Below are 14,511 nucleotides of genomic sequence, written 5' to 3'. Positions count from 1 at the left end.
TCTGTGTAGTCTTACTGATCTCCTGTAAATGGGAATTACAGTAATGCCTCCCCCACACGTAGTGGTATTTATTGCAGTGTCTGGGAAATTTTAAGGGCCAAAACTGGTAGCTATTATTTTCACTGAATGATGAATTAGAGTCTTTGCAGGGTCATATACTGTGTGAAAGAGGCAGAAAGGCTGGGGAACGCCATTAGGAGTATACTTGCCATGCAGGGCACCAAGACTCCAAGAGAACTAAAAATATTATGGAGACTCTGGCATGACTCATCAGGGTGTTTGCCTTAAGAGGAGGCAGTAGAATGACACAAATGGCAAAAGCTGCAAGTAATGACTGAAACACTACCAGATACATAAATTTTCCATATAATTCTCAGAGCAACCCTGCAAGGTCGATACTACTGTACCCCTTTTACAGATAAAGAAATGGTGTGTGAGAGAAGTCAGTGACTTGTTCAAGGTTACAAGGTCAACGAAGAAATGAGAAGTCATATCTGGAGTTGTCTGGCTGCCAAGCTTGCTAATCTGATGCATGTCACCTGTGTGAGGGCATGAGCCATCAGTGAGCATGACAGGTGTGGGAGGTGATTAGAAACTTCTCTGCCTGGAATAGCTGCCCTTGCCTGCACACAGTGAAGATACAAACGTGTGGGAGGAGTTGATTGAGCAACTTTGGTGTCAGGTTCAGGAATTTAGCAAGATTCTGACAGAAAATGAAGAGCTGTTGAGGGCCGTGAGCAAGACAGTATGTGAAATGGTCAGAGCACAGGTTCTGGAGACTGCATAGGTTCAAGCCCCAGCTTTGCCACTTGCCAGGCACGTGAAGCTGAGCAGAGGGAACACTAGAGAGGAGAAAGATTGAAGCAACATGGACAGAGAACAGCTCACATCATGTTTACCTGCCCTGGTTCCTCGGAAGGAAGAGCCAGGGACCAATGAACTTTAGAGAATTAGGGTTGGGAAATGTGCCTTAGCAGGTACAAAGCTTGCTGTTTGGACAAAGAGAGAGAACAAAGAACAAAGCACTCTGATGAACTAGACTGATAAGCCCTCGATTAGAATAAGAGGAAGAGAACAAGGGGAAACCACCACCTTGATGATGTAGCCAGTGGCAAAAATGCAATGCAAAACAAACCTGTTAGTTGCCTCCATTTGTAGTGATTTTTCATGAACACTACCGAGATCTTTTTCATCAAAATTCGGGTTCTAGAGCTACAAAACAGCCGCTGAGTAGCTGAGACCATACTGATTCTAGAATGAAAAGGCTGGAATTTACAACACAGATTCTACTGCCTTCTGGTTACGACGTCCTTCCAGGTACAGCACACCTCTGAATGTAAGCTATCCTCAGGAAAGTGGGGCAACAGCATCTAACTTGATGCTAGTGCAAAAGTTGTATCACATGGAGGATGGGAAGTCACTTTGCAACTTATAGTAGGATACGAAGAATGATTACCATTACAGTGGTAACAACCTCAGCATAAGCAACGGCATTCCTACATTGGTTAGGTTCTGTGCTGTGCCTTAACTACACGTAGGAAACAGAAATACGTAATTGATGTGACTGTATATACTTTCCCCTAAGAATAGAGTTGGAGAAAGCAAATCTTTTGGAACCTAGAGCAGTGATTCTCAAAATGTGGCCCCCAACTAGTAGTAGCAACATCACCATCACCTGGCAACTTGTTAAAAATGCAAATTTGGGGCCATGCCTTTGAACTACAGAATCAGAAACTCGGGGGGTTGGAACCAGTATCCATTTTAATAAGTTTGATAACCATCGACTTAGAGAGAAGAGAGATGTGATTATCTGGCATGACCGAACAACTGACTACGTGATGAAAAATATTCCCAATGAGGAAGAAATTGGGATTTTGCTGATGGGCTCAAATTAAGTGATCTAAAAAGCTAGATGGCATTGACCTATAATCAAGGTGGAATTAAAAAATGATTTTGTTATAATGTCATCTTTCTTCCCTGCAGTGGGTTGAATAGTGTCCCCCCAAAATTCATGTCTACCTAGAACCTGTGAATGTGACCTTATTTGGAAATAAGATCTTTGCAGATGTGATTAAGTTGAGGTCATACTGGAATAGGGCGGGCCCTAAGGCCAATTACTGGTGAAGGAGAGGGAGAATTGGAGACAGAGAGACACAGAGAGGTGGAGAAAAATGTCATATGAAGATGGAGGCAGAGACTGGAGTGATGCCTCTACAAGCCAAGGAAGACGAAGGATTGCTGGCCATCACCAGAAGCTGCAAGAGAGGCATAGAGCAGATTCTCTCTTCGGAGCCTCCAGGAGGAACCATCCCTGCTGTCACCTTGATTTCAGACTTCTGGTCTCCCGAATGGTGAGAAAATACATTTCTGTTGTTTTAAGCCACCAAGTTTGTGGTACTTTTTGATGGCAGCCCAAGAGAAGGATCCCCTTTAAAAGCAAACATTTCTCAGAGTTTAACATTCTGGAACCAGTCCAATTTCCCCCAGTTTCTCACACTCTTGATAATTCTTCTCAGTGTAGGATTTTTCCTTAGGTCATATTGTCTCTGACTATGGCACAAGCTTTTATTTCTTGCCAGACTCTATCTCTGAGGTAGATATTCAGATTCAGATATTTAAGCATCCCCTGGAGATAGGGTGTAGAATAGTGGGTAAGGCATGGGCTTTGGGATGGATTTACAGTTAGTGTGACCTTGGGGAAGGGGGGGTTATTGAATCACCCAGAGCCTCAGTTTCTTCGTCTGTGAAATGGGGGTGGGGGTGGGGAATTAATATCATCCTTATTATAATGTTCTGGGAGTCAATGGTTAATAACTGTTAAGGACACAGGAAAGAGCCTGGCATATAGTAGAATATGTAACAAATATTAGGTCCTAACATTTTTTGGTAATTACTTCACTCCATTTGACTACCTGACATTAACTCATTATTCTCATCCCCTAAAACTGGTCATCCCTGGTGTTTCTAATCTCGGTGTATGACATCCCTATTCACCTGGTTGCTTAAGTCAAATATGTAGAAATTGTCTTCGACATTTACCATTTCCCTCAACCCCCATCCACTGCCATGTAGTCCTGTGGTATATATATCTTGCAAATATAATTAAGATCCATGTACTGCTCTCTATCTCTATAACTTTCCTCTAAGTTCTTTTGCTTCTCAATTGGACCGTAACACTGACACCTTACCTGGTATCTCTGTCTTACCCTTGTCCTAAATGAATCCATTTTCCATAGTGCAGAGATGAATCTTAAAGAGAAAAACCCAAGTCTGATCTTGTCACCCTACAAATATTTGTTGATTGAGTGAAGGGAGTTCTCCCTAATACCCTGAAGACTCCATGAAAGAAGAAACTGACTTGTCTCACTGTTGTATTCTGCCATCTACTATTCAGATTTAGTATCCCCCCAAATAGATATTTGTTTAATCAATTGATGAAGGGACAAAGTAAAAACAACAGCAAGAATAAAGGGGGTTCAGGCTTCATTGTCACAGTTAACACCATGTTTCCTCTGCTTTCCATACCACCATTGGTAGGAGAGAGAAGGACTGCCTTAGCATTCTGGTGCTGCAGGGAAGACCCTGCACCCTGCCTCTCCCTACATTCACAGCCTCACCACCAATGTCTTGGAGGCCATCATGCCTTCATCTTCATGTCCATCAGACAGTAAAAGAAACCCAAGATACTCAGGTCATTCTCTCCCAAACATTTCCCTAACACAGCTCTGTATACAATCTGATCAGGCCACCTCTTCACCTCACCCTAATTCCCAGACCCTCCCACTGTGCTTTCTGCAATTCCAGTTCAGCCATCAGCAATACCCCTTCTATCCTTAACCCCTTCTTTGTAAGTTCTGTTACACCTTTTTGCTCTAACAGAAACGCAGATACTCCTGGGAATCCTGTCTCCCATTAAGCCCTTTTACTTTGTAATTTTTTGCCTCCCTGTACCCTTAACCTGAAGGCAGGATAGATGTCCTCCTGTTTCCCCATTACAGCATCTAGACTTTTCTCTCTCCTTCCTCTCTGAAATGCCACCTTAACGTTTATGTCATCCATCTATACCATCCATTACCATTCTTATTATAGGCACTTTTGGACCTGGGAGACATGCCCACCGCATCCCGCCCCCCCCCATTCCTCTTACTCTTTAGTTTGCAACTCTAACTCATTCTTATAATCTCAATTACTATTCATATCATCCACTGGTGATTCCAATATCAGTGAGGATAATCCTTCCAGGAATCTGGTGTCTTATTTCTTTTACTGCCCTTCTATCCTCCCCAGATCTTGGTATTAAAATAACCATCACCTCCATAATCTGTTTCAAGATTACACTCTACCCCTGCCACACTCTGTTCCAACTTGTCCATTCCAGAACATTGACTCCAAAAAGTTTGGACTGCACAGTGACCTACAATCTCTTGATCTCTTTACCTGTTTAACTGGGAATGTAGAAGAAAGCAGAAGTCAGTTTTATCTCCCCTCGCTCCCCCCCCCACTTCTATTTTTATGTAACTGCACTAAATAATTTCTCCCAGTTAGTGTGAATGAATGCCTGTGTTTGTGTCCAGGGCCAGTTGCTGCACTTTTGCACCAGAACCATCCCCTCTTGCCTTACTCAAGGACGTTGCCCCAGAAAGCATCCTTTATCTCTCCTCCACAAATATTTTTATTAGCAAATGAAGCTAGTGTATAATTCCTCCCGTCTTCAAAACTCCTTCTCTGGATGGCACATTTCTTTCCAGCTACCGCCACATTTCCCACTCCCCTTTTTAGCAAAACTCCAAAGAGATGCTTGTTCTCATTGTCCTTACATCTGCCTCCAAAGACGTGCATGTTGCAAACCTCATTCCTAATCTTACTTAACCTATTAACATTTGACCAACTGACCACTCCCTCTGCATTAAAAAGATTTTCTCATTTCTTCTAGGATACTGTTCTCATATTCTCCACTAGTTCCATCTCAATCTCCTCTGCATTTTGCTTTCCTTCCCCTGACCATGAAACCTCAGCATGCTCCAGGAATCAGTTCTTGAACATCGCCTTTCTCCAGCCGTACTCATTGCCCTGCAGTCTCATGGCCTTAAAACGATGTATACACCGATGACTCCCAAATTACTGCCCAGTCTGGGTCTGCTCTGTAAATGCCACAAAATGATATTCAACTACCAGTCTGACATCTCCACATGAGTGTCTAAAAGTTTTTACCAAAAAAACTCCTAATTTCTTCCATCCCCAACCTGCACCTCTACATTCTTCTCTACCTTGATCCCTCCTTTAGACCAAACCTCCTAACTCCTCTCTTTTGTTCACACCCCCCACCTAATCCATTAGCAAATCCTGTTGGTTCTGTCTTCAGAATATGTCCAGAGCCCACCTACTTCTCACCATCTCTAGCACTACCACTCTTGTCCAAGCCACCATTATTTCTTATTTGAAGGAGGAGTTTGTGTCTTTTTTTTTTTTCCTCAGAACATTCAGTCTTTTTAAGACTTGCTTCTAGACACTGTCATCAGTCCAGTTTTGGTTTTCTTTCTCTTCTTTTCTTCCCCTGCCTCTCCCCCTGCCCGTTCTCTCCCTCTCCCTCTCAGACTGGATTGTCTTCTCTTATTAGAATTTAGATGATATAGAGAGGAAGAGCAAATGGAGAAATTTCATTAAGCCTTTTGGAAACCTTCATGAACGTCATGTCCTTGTCACTACTCTGCTGCCTGGATTCTTTGTTTATTCCTTTGCACACCAAGTCTCTTCATAAGTTTAGGGGGAATTAAGCTTTTAAAAGTTTTTTTTTTTTTATGGACAAATACCATTTGATTTCACACATGTGTGAAATGTAAGAAAAAAAACCCCACAAACAAACAAAGAAAAAAAAGACAAGAAATCAAGCTTTTAAAAATGCAGAGAACAAACTGGTGGTGGGTGCCAGAGTGGATCTGGGTGGGGGGTTGGGTGAAATAGGTGAAGGAGATTAAGAGTGCACTTGTGATGAGCACTGAGTAATGTACAGAATTGTCGAATAATTATATTGTACATCTGAAACTAACACTGTATGTTAATTATACTTGAATTAAAAAGAAAGGTTTTCTTATTGTGAAAATTTCAAACATGCATAATGTGGAGAGGACAATATCATGAACACGCATAATTTGGAGAGAACAGTATCACGAACCCTCATGTACCCTTCACATCTAGCTCCTGGGATCCTTGTTCCTTGTCCTTTTGCTGCTCTACCATCAATGACATTTTCTTTTCTTCATGTGAGAGCAGAACCAGGCTGAATCCCAGACCTTTGTTGCTTTGAGTTCCAGAATACTGTTTTAAAGAATATATACAGTGAGACAGTGGTGTGAAAGCAAATGCTTTCGATATGCAGAGAGCTGGCTTTGTTAACAGACAGAAGACAAACTAAAAAAGGTCTCATGACTTCCACTGAGACAGAAGTTGAAGGTTGCTGTTGGAGGAAATTATAGAGTGTCGTGAGAACATTGATCAGACGCAGGGAAGCTCTCACAATCAGGAAGGAGACGGCCCCTCTGGGGATGGATGGGCTTAGACACAGAAAAAAGGGAAACCAAAGAGGCACAGCAATACTATCTGAGTTACAGCTTAGTCCTTGGTGTGAATGTCTCGTTGGAGGATACTGAAAGCTAATATCATTCAGGAGAATTTGACATCAGAACTTGGTTACCTGCATTGCTGTGCAAAGCCTTAGGAGTCTCCAACCCCTTCAGAGAAGCCTCAGAATCAGCACGAAGCTACCACCCGCTCTGGTGCGGAAGTATTGGGAAAGCAGCAGAGGCTGCCTCTCACACACCATTGTCCCGTGCAGGGAGAGCCACGTGCATTATTGCCACCCGCCCCCACGGGCCTGGACCTCAAGACTGAAGGCCACAGCAGCACCTGCTCTAGGCAGGGGTTGCCAGCATGATGGCTGGGGACAAAAGAAGAGCATCCGCTGAGGCAGGCTGCAGAGGAAGACAGGGAGGGAACCAGACAGTCCTCCCCTGGCACCGCAAGGCTACACAGCCTTCTTTCTCTACACAAGTGTCCTCTTGGGACACAGAAGAAGAGTATTGAGGAACCCCCAAAAGAAACACATGCACCTAAAGGAGTCTATTGTGGAAGGAGCCGAGATGCCCTCCAATAGACGAACGGATTAAGAAGATGTGGTCTATATATACAATGGAATATTACTCAGCCATTAGAAAGAACAATTACCCAACATTTGCAGCAACATGGACAGGACTGGAGGAGATTATGCTAAGTGAAATAAGTCAAGCAAAGAAAGACAATTATCATATGGTTTCACTCATTTATGGAACATAAGAAATAGCAGGAAGATCGGTAGGAGAAGGGAGGGAAGAATGAAGGGGGGGTAAACAGAAGGGGGAATGAACCATGAGAGACTATGGACTCTGAGAAACAAACTGAGGGCTTCAGAGGGGAGGGGGGTGGGGGAATGGGATAGGTCAGTGATGGGTATTCAGGAGGGCACATATTGCATGGAGCACTGGGTGTTATACGCAAACAATGAATCATGGACACTACATCAAAAACTAAGGATGTACTGTATGGTGACTAACATAACATAATAAAAAATTTAAAAAAATTAGAAAAAATTAAAGGAGTCTAAGGTTACCTGAAAGAGACTGAAATCACAGCCTTCCCCAGGAGCCTACAAGCTCTTCAAGAACCAGTGCTAGGTTTTATCCATTTCTGTAGCCCAAGCAGCTGATGCAAAACCTTGCATTGAAGAGTATCTCTGTAGTGGACCAGCGCATGATGAATGGACAGACTAAACCACATCATCAGTGTCCACAGCCTTGCCATGGACTGGAAAGATAGGGCTGAACTCAGAGGAAATGACAAAGGGAGAAAGACTTGGTTTCAAAACAAATTGCATGAAGACAGGGATAAAAGTCTCTTTCAGGTCTTTTACTAGGGATGAGAAACCAAATTCAATTGAATGCAATAAGATTACAAATTTTATAGACATAAACAATATTATAGTATAAAAAAAAAGGAAGGTGGCGCAATTTTAAAGGAAAGAGGAGGCAGAGGAGGAAAACACAAACCAAAGCCAATCTTGGGCTGTATTGATAAAAAAGAGTAAATAGTTTGAGGTAGCTGATAGGACCGCTAGACCTCCCCCTTGTGAGTCAGCATTCAGAGGATGGGGCTGGCTCTGGGCACCCCATAATGGAGGAAAATTAAGAACATGTGTGCCTATAAAAGCAAACCTGTTCTGGCCTCCTGGAGGATGAGACTAGCTGGAGGACAGCCCAGTTGTCTCAGCTGTGAAAACCCTAAACTAGCCAGTGGACCCCGGCCATGTGAGTGAGTCCAAACGAGATCAGCAGAGTTGTCTCCCCAGCCCATGGCTGACCGCAGATGCGTGAGTGAGCCCAGCTGAGACCAGAAAAATGGCCCAGCTGACCTGTAGATTTTTGAGCAATATATTTGCTTATTGTTTTAAGCATTGCCTTTTGAAATGGTTTGTTATACGGTAATTACTTATATCCCACTGGAGTCAGGGGGACATGTCTCCTGTTGTGTGAACTTAAGTTGTTGGTATTATATGTACTCATGTATTAATCGGGGGACCTAGTGTTATAATTTACATGAAATGCTTTTCATAGTGTCCAGCACATAGTTAACACTCAACAAAGTTTGTCTATTATTAGTATTTTCATGAGTGAGCTGGAGAAAAATGCCAGTGAGGAAATAAAGATGTTGCTTGAGAATAAATTGCTTGAGAATAAATCCATGACATGCATTTTTCACACAACAAAAAGGTGAAATAGCTATTTTCTTAATTTTTTTATTGATATGTTTATTTTGAGAGAAGTCACTTCCTTTACACTTGTGTGTACTGGGCACATGTCCAAACAGACACAAAGAACTATAGATGATGACACCTTCCCCCCTCCTTCTTTATGACAAATGTGCATGTCCTGTGTTTTATAGGTTCCCTCATGAAGGCTCTTTCTCTGCCTGGATGATGGTGGGCATAAAAACTTAAAACTAGTCAGGGCCAAGGAAATAACATATTCTTGTAACCTTGAGCCCTTCCTAAGCGGAGGAAGAACAGAACGAACAAAGAAGGTCATTTTTTAAGAATATAGTGCAACAAAAGAAGACGCTGAACATCATACTTTCCAACAACCTCTAGAAAAAAAATTCGCCCCATTGAAATTTATATATTATCTCATTCATAAATTCCAGAATCCAAAGCATGAACAAGAGGTCTCTTTTTCTGTAAGGGTGAAGGTGTCACAAATCAAACAAGTAATTGATTCAACTTAGCATTACAAGGGACAGCTAGGTCTAAATGTTGGCCCTTCGGTCCAATTGCCCATTTTATTCCTGGATCTTCCCAAATAGCTTCTGCATTCATGGTCAAAGACTTCTGCTATTGGGAATTTCACTACTTCATAAAACAGCCTATGTCATTAGTTTTGACTTACTAGGTTTCAGGGGCAATTAGTTCATTGGGAAGGTTATCCCAGTACATACAGTAGGGGCAAGGAGAACTGACGTTTGGGACTGACAGGGAAATGAATATCGGGTATGTTTTTAATTAAATTACAGCTTTGGGTTCCTGGGGCTTACTCCTCCTCAGAAACTCAAGGAATCTCAGATTATCTAACCGGAGGGATGAGGTAGCTGGAGTATTGATCCACCAGATTGCACAATTACTGCTTGTATCTACAACTGAGAGGAGTTAATTGCCATGCAAGGGACAGGCTAGAATTGCAGAACAATCTTCAGCCTTTTAGCAAAGGAGCATGGTGGGGGCAGTCGATTCAGCTGGTGTGCAGACATCGTAAGAGCTGAGGAGATATGAGTAGGGCTCCAACAAAGTGTGCCTCAAGGTGTAAAAGTCTGCTCCTCACTGTAAAAGTTGTCTGCCACGTTTGCCTTCCCAGGATCTCCCCCCGCCCCACCGCCCCGCTAACCCTTCCTGTAGAGAATGTCCCTTTCTCTTGTCTCAGTCCACATAATTTGGAAGGAGCTGATGCTAGCTTTCCCCAGCTCACCACCTAGCTCCAGAGTCAACCCATTACCCAGTCCTGGCTGGTAGTTCAGACTCAGTGACTGGTTCAGAGATGGGTACAAAATGGAAGCCAGCTTATTCAGAGCCACTCCTGGGATTTTTCTAGAGCAATTTTGAAAGGGCAGATATTCTTTCTGCTGGGGTTGCTAAACTGATAGGTTGTAAGCCTAGATGTTTTTGAGGCCATCTCTGTCCAAACTTGAGAATGAAGCCAACAGAAGAAAACATATTCCTGCTTATACTCTGTGAGCTTCCATACCGGCTAGGTTGGATTGTCCCTGGATTTTGGACTTTGCTCAGTTTGAATTGGATCATGCCTGACACACTTAATTGAAATCTCTATCTGCATTGTAATTTGTTCTCAGTTGTCCTCGGACTACTCAACAGGGACATACAGATCAATTCCCCTCTCTCTTCCAAATGTCATCCCATCAGAGAGATCAAGAGAGTTATGCTTCATAGGCGGTATGGACATGTGTAATGATTCAAAACAAGGGTTTTGGATTCTGACAGAGTCAGATTTGAAACTTGGCTCAGGCATTTGCCAGGTGTGTGGTCTACAGTAAGATATTTAAGGCTTGTAAGCCTTATTTTTATCATCCATAAAATGGAAAGAAGGAGACACAGCCTACTGGGCAGAGCTCTTGAGAGGTAAAGCTTGGAATCTGGTTAGCAATATGATTTCTTTTTTGTTTTTTTTTTTGTTTTGTTTTTGTTTTTCCTGAAAAGTTTTTTTTTTTAATTTTATTATTATATTATGTTAGTCACCATACAATACATCCCCGGATTCCAATGTAAAGCTCGATGATTCATTAGTTGCGTATAACACCCAGTGCACCATGCAATACGTGCCCTCCTTACTACCCATCACCAGCCTATCCCATTCCCCCACCCCCTCCCCTCTGAAGTCTTCAGTTTGCTTCTNCAGTCAAAACTAGAGGCTCTGACGGCCAGGGTCACCGAGGCAGAGGAACGCGTTAGCGAATTGGAGGATGGGTTAGTAGAAGAAAAAACGAAAATAGAAGCTGGTCTTAAAAAAATCCACGCCCACGAATGTAGATTACGGGAGATTACTGACTCTATGAAACGATCCAATGTCAGAATCATCGGCATCCCTGAAGGGGTGGAGAAAAACAGAGGTCTAGAAGAGATATTTGAACAAATTGTAGCTGAAAACTTCCCTAATCTAGCAAGGGAAACAAGCATTCGTGTCCAAGAGGCAGAGAGGACCCCATCCAAGCTCAACCAGGACAAACCTACGCCACGGCATGTCATAGTGCAATTCGCAAATATTAGATCCAAGGATACAGTATTGAAAGCGGCCAGGGCAAAGAAATTTCTCACGTACCAAGGCAAAGGTATCAGGATTACGTCAGACCTGTCTACAGAGACCTGGAATGAGAGAAAGGCTTGGGGGGGCATTTTTAAAGCTCTTTCAGAGAAAAACATGCAGCCAAGGATCCTTTATCCAGCAAAGCTGTCATTCAGAATTGATGGAGAAATAAAGACGTTCCAAAATCGCCAATCATTAACCAATTTCGTAACCACGAAACCAGCCCTACAGGAGATATTAAGGGGGGCTCTATAAAGGTAAAAAGGCCCCAAGAGTGATACAGAGCAGCAAGTCACAACCGATACAAAGACTTTAAAGAGAAATGGCATCATTAAAATCATATCTGTCAATAATCTCTATCAATCTAAATGGCTTAAACTCTCCCATAAAACGCCACAGGGTTGCAGATTGGATAAAAAGACATGACCCATCCATTTGCTGTCTACAAGAGACTCATTTTGAACCCAAAGATGCATTCAGACTTAGAGTAAGGGGATGGAGTACCATCTTCCACGCAAATGGACCTCAAAAGAAAGCTGGAGTAGCAATTCTCATATCAGATAGACTGGATTTTAAACTAGAGGCCATAGAGAGAGATACAGAAGGGCACTATATTATTCTTAAAGGAAGTATTCAACAAGTGGATATGACAATTATTAATATATATGCCCCCAACAGGGGAGCAGCAAGATACACAAGCCAACTCTTAACCAAAATAAAGAGACATATAGATAAGAACACAGTAATAGTAGGGGACCTCAACACCCCACTATCAGAAATAGACAGAACACCCTGGCAAAAACTAAGCAAAGAATCAAAGGCTTTGAATGCCATACTCGACGAGTTGGACCTCATAGATATATATAGAACACTACACCCCAGAACCAAAGAATACTCATTCTATTCAAATGCCCATGGAACATTCTCAAGAATAGATCATGCTCTGGGACACAAAACAGGTCTCAGCCAATACCAAAAGATTGAAATTATCCCCTGCATATTCTCAGACCACAACGCTCTGAAATTGGAACTCAACCACAAGGAAAAACCTGGAAGAAACTCAAACACTTGGAGGCTAAGAACCATCCTGCTCAAGAATGACTCGATAAACCAGGAAATCAAAAAACAAATTAAACAATTTATGGAGACCAACGAGAATGAATACACAACGGTCCAAAACCTATGGGATACTGCAAAGGCAGTCCTAAGGGGGAAATACATAGCCATCCAAGCCTCACTCAAAAGAATAGAAAAATCTAAAATGCAGTTTCTATATTCTCACCTCAAGAAACTGGAACAGCAACAGAGGGACAGGCCTAACCCACTGACAAGGAAGGAGTTGACCAAGATTAGAGCAGAAATCAATGAATTAGAGACCAGAACCACAGTAGAGCAGATCAACAGGACTAGAAGCTGGTTCTTTGAGAGAATCCATAAAATTGATAGACCACTGGCAAAACTTGTCCAAAAACAAAGAGAAAGGACTGAGATTATTAAAATTATGACTGAAAAGGGAGAGGTCACGACCAGCACCATTGAAATTGCAAGGATTATTAGAAACTTTTATCAACAGCTATATGCCAAAAAACTAAACAATCTGGAAGAGATGGAGGCCTTCCTGGAAACCTATAAACTACCAAGACTGAAACAGGAAGAAATAGATTTCTTAAATAGGCCAATTAACTATGAAGAAATTGAGTCAGTGATAAACAACCTTCCAAATAATAAAACTCCAGGCCCAGACGGTTTTCCTGGGGAATTCTACCAAACATTCAAAGAAGAAATAATACCTATTCTCCTAAAGCTATTTCAAAAAATAGAAACAGAAGGAAAGCTACCAAACTCATTCTACGAGGCTAATATCACCTTGATCCCCAAACCAGGCAAAGACCCCCTCAAAAAGGAGAATTACAGACCGATTTCTCTAATGAATATGGACGCCAAAATCCTCAACAAGATCCTTGCTAATAGAATCCAACAGTACATTAAAAGCAATATGATTTCTGAATAATAAAACGGCCAAGGAATTTCGTGGCATTCGAAGAAAAAAACTGCAAATTTGAAAACAACGGTTGTATTTTAAGGTTAACAATCTAATGACATAAGTATTTGTCTGGCGTAGAGCAGGAACTCTGTACAGGTAGCTACAATCATCATATCTTTACTCTGAACCTTCTCTTCTCTAGGGTGATTTGGGGTTCCCAGTCCTATCATTTACCACTTTTATCTGAGTATAGTCCAGGTTAAAAATATATCTACTTGAAACCTTGCCTGGCCGGCATAGCAGTGGCTTACTCCATGGAGAAAATTGTCTTCATTTTTCGTAAAGCAGAGATTGTTACTAGGTCTGCAATCTCAAAGTGAGGGGACAGGTTTGACTTTGCAGGCTGCTGGTACTTTTGCTCCTCTTTAACTGCAGGGTGCAGTTGAGAAGCTGTGGTGGTAGAGACCCTTGAGAAATAGAGGCTTAGGAAAGTTACATGGCCTGGACCAAATCACAGAGTGACCCAAGGGGTGATGATGCTCAGGGGCTGAACTTTCACCCCAAAGTACTGGGTAGAGTGCTTTTCCAAGTTCATGATCTATGGCACTTCCTGAGCCAGAGAATACGCTCAGAGAGACAGGCATCCCCTCTGAACCATACCTCCCATCCTTAAACCGCTGCTAAAAGGTTGCTTACAAATTCTTACTAGATTAGAAATTTGTACTCAGGGACTTCCTATTATCTTATCTGTGCTTGAGTTTCCTGATAAACACTCTGGGATGGAGATTTGTGTGCAGGAAGCTTACCGGGTAGTGTCCTTGGGAACACCACCTGTAAGAGAAGGGGGGAAGCAGGATGGCAGAGGGAGAAACTGAACTGTAGCATACATTCAGTGGAAGCCCCAGACTATCCCACAGGGGCTTTGGAGTTGGAATGGCCCTGCAGATCTTTCCAGAATTGAAGTAAGCAAGGAGGCTTTGCCTTTGTACCTTCACAATGACCAGGTATGGAGACAGAGGGTATAAAAATATTCATCATAAGGGCCAAGTAGCTGCCTTTAAAGATGGCAATTCCTATCAACAACCAACATCCCCTGCACCTGGGAAAATGAGCGCCTTGGTTCTGGGTGACATT

The 14,511-nt window shown here is 42.4% G+C and overlaps 2 long non-coding RNA genes across 4 annotated transcripts in view; one reads left to right on the top strand and one right to left on the bottom strand.

The window, feature by feature from the left end:
• The window catches only part of LOC117803816, a 50,616-nt gene extending 42,827 nt beyond the window's left edge, over positions 1 to 7,789 (bottom strand). For all 3 annotated transcript variants that reach the window (XR_004627914.1, XR_004627912.1, XR_004627913.1), the window contains exon 1: positions 7,643 to 7,789. This is a non-coding gene — a long non-coding RNA (uncharacterized LOC117803816). The remainder of the gene's footprint in view (positions 1 to 7,642) is intronic.
• Positions 7,790 to 8,191: 402 nt separating this feature from the next.
• LOC117803817 overlaps positions 8,192 to 14,511 on the top strand; it is a 56,221-nt gene continuing 49,901 nt past the window's right edge. The window contains exon 1 of the long non-coding RNA XR_004627915.1: positions 8,192 to 8,336. This is a non-coding gene — a long non-coding RNA (uncharacterized LOC117803817). The remainder of the gene's footprint in view (positions 8,337 to 14,511) is intronic.

Source organism: Ailuropoda melanoleuca, chromosome 9 (genome assembly GCF_002007445.2).
Source record: "Ailuropoda melanoleuca isolate Jingjing chromosome 9, ASM200744v2, whole genome shotgun sequence".
NCBI classification, from domain to species: Eukaryota; Metazoa; Chordata; class Mammalia; order Carnivora; family Ursidae; genus Ailuropoda; species Ailuropoda melanoleuca.
Note: the sequence above shows the minus strand (reverse complement) of the source record. Positions and strands in the feature narration are given on the sequence as shown.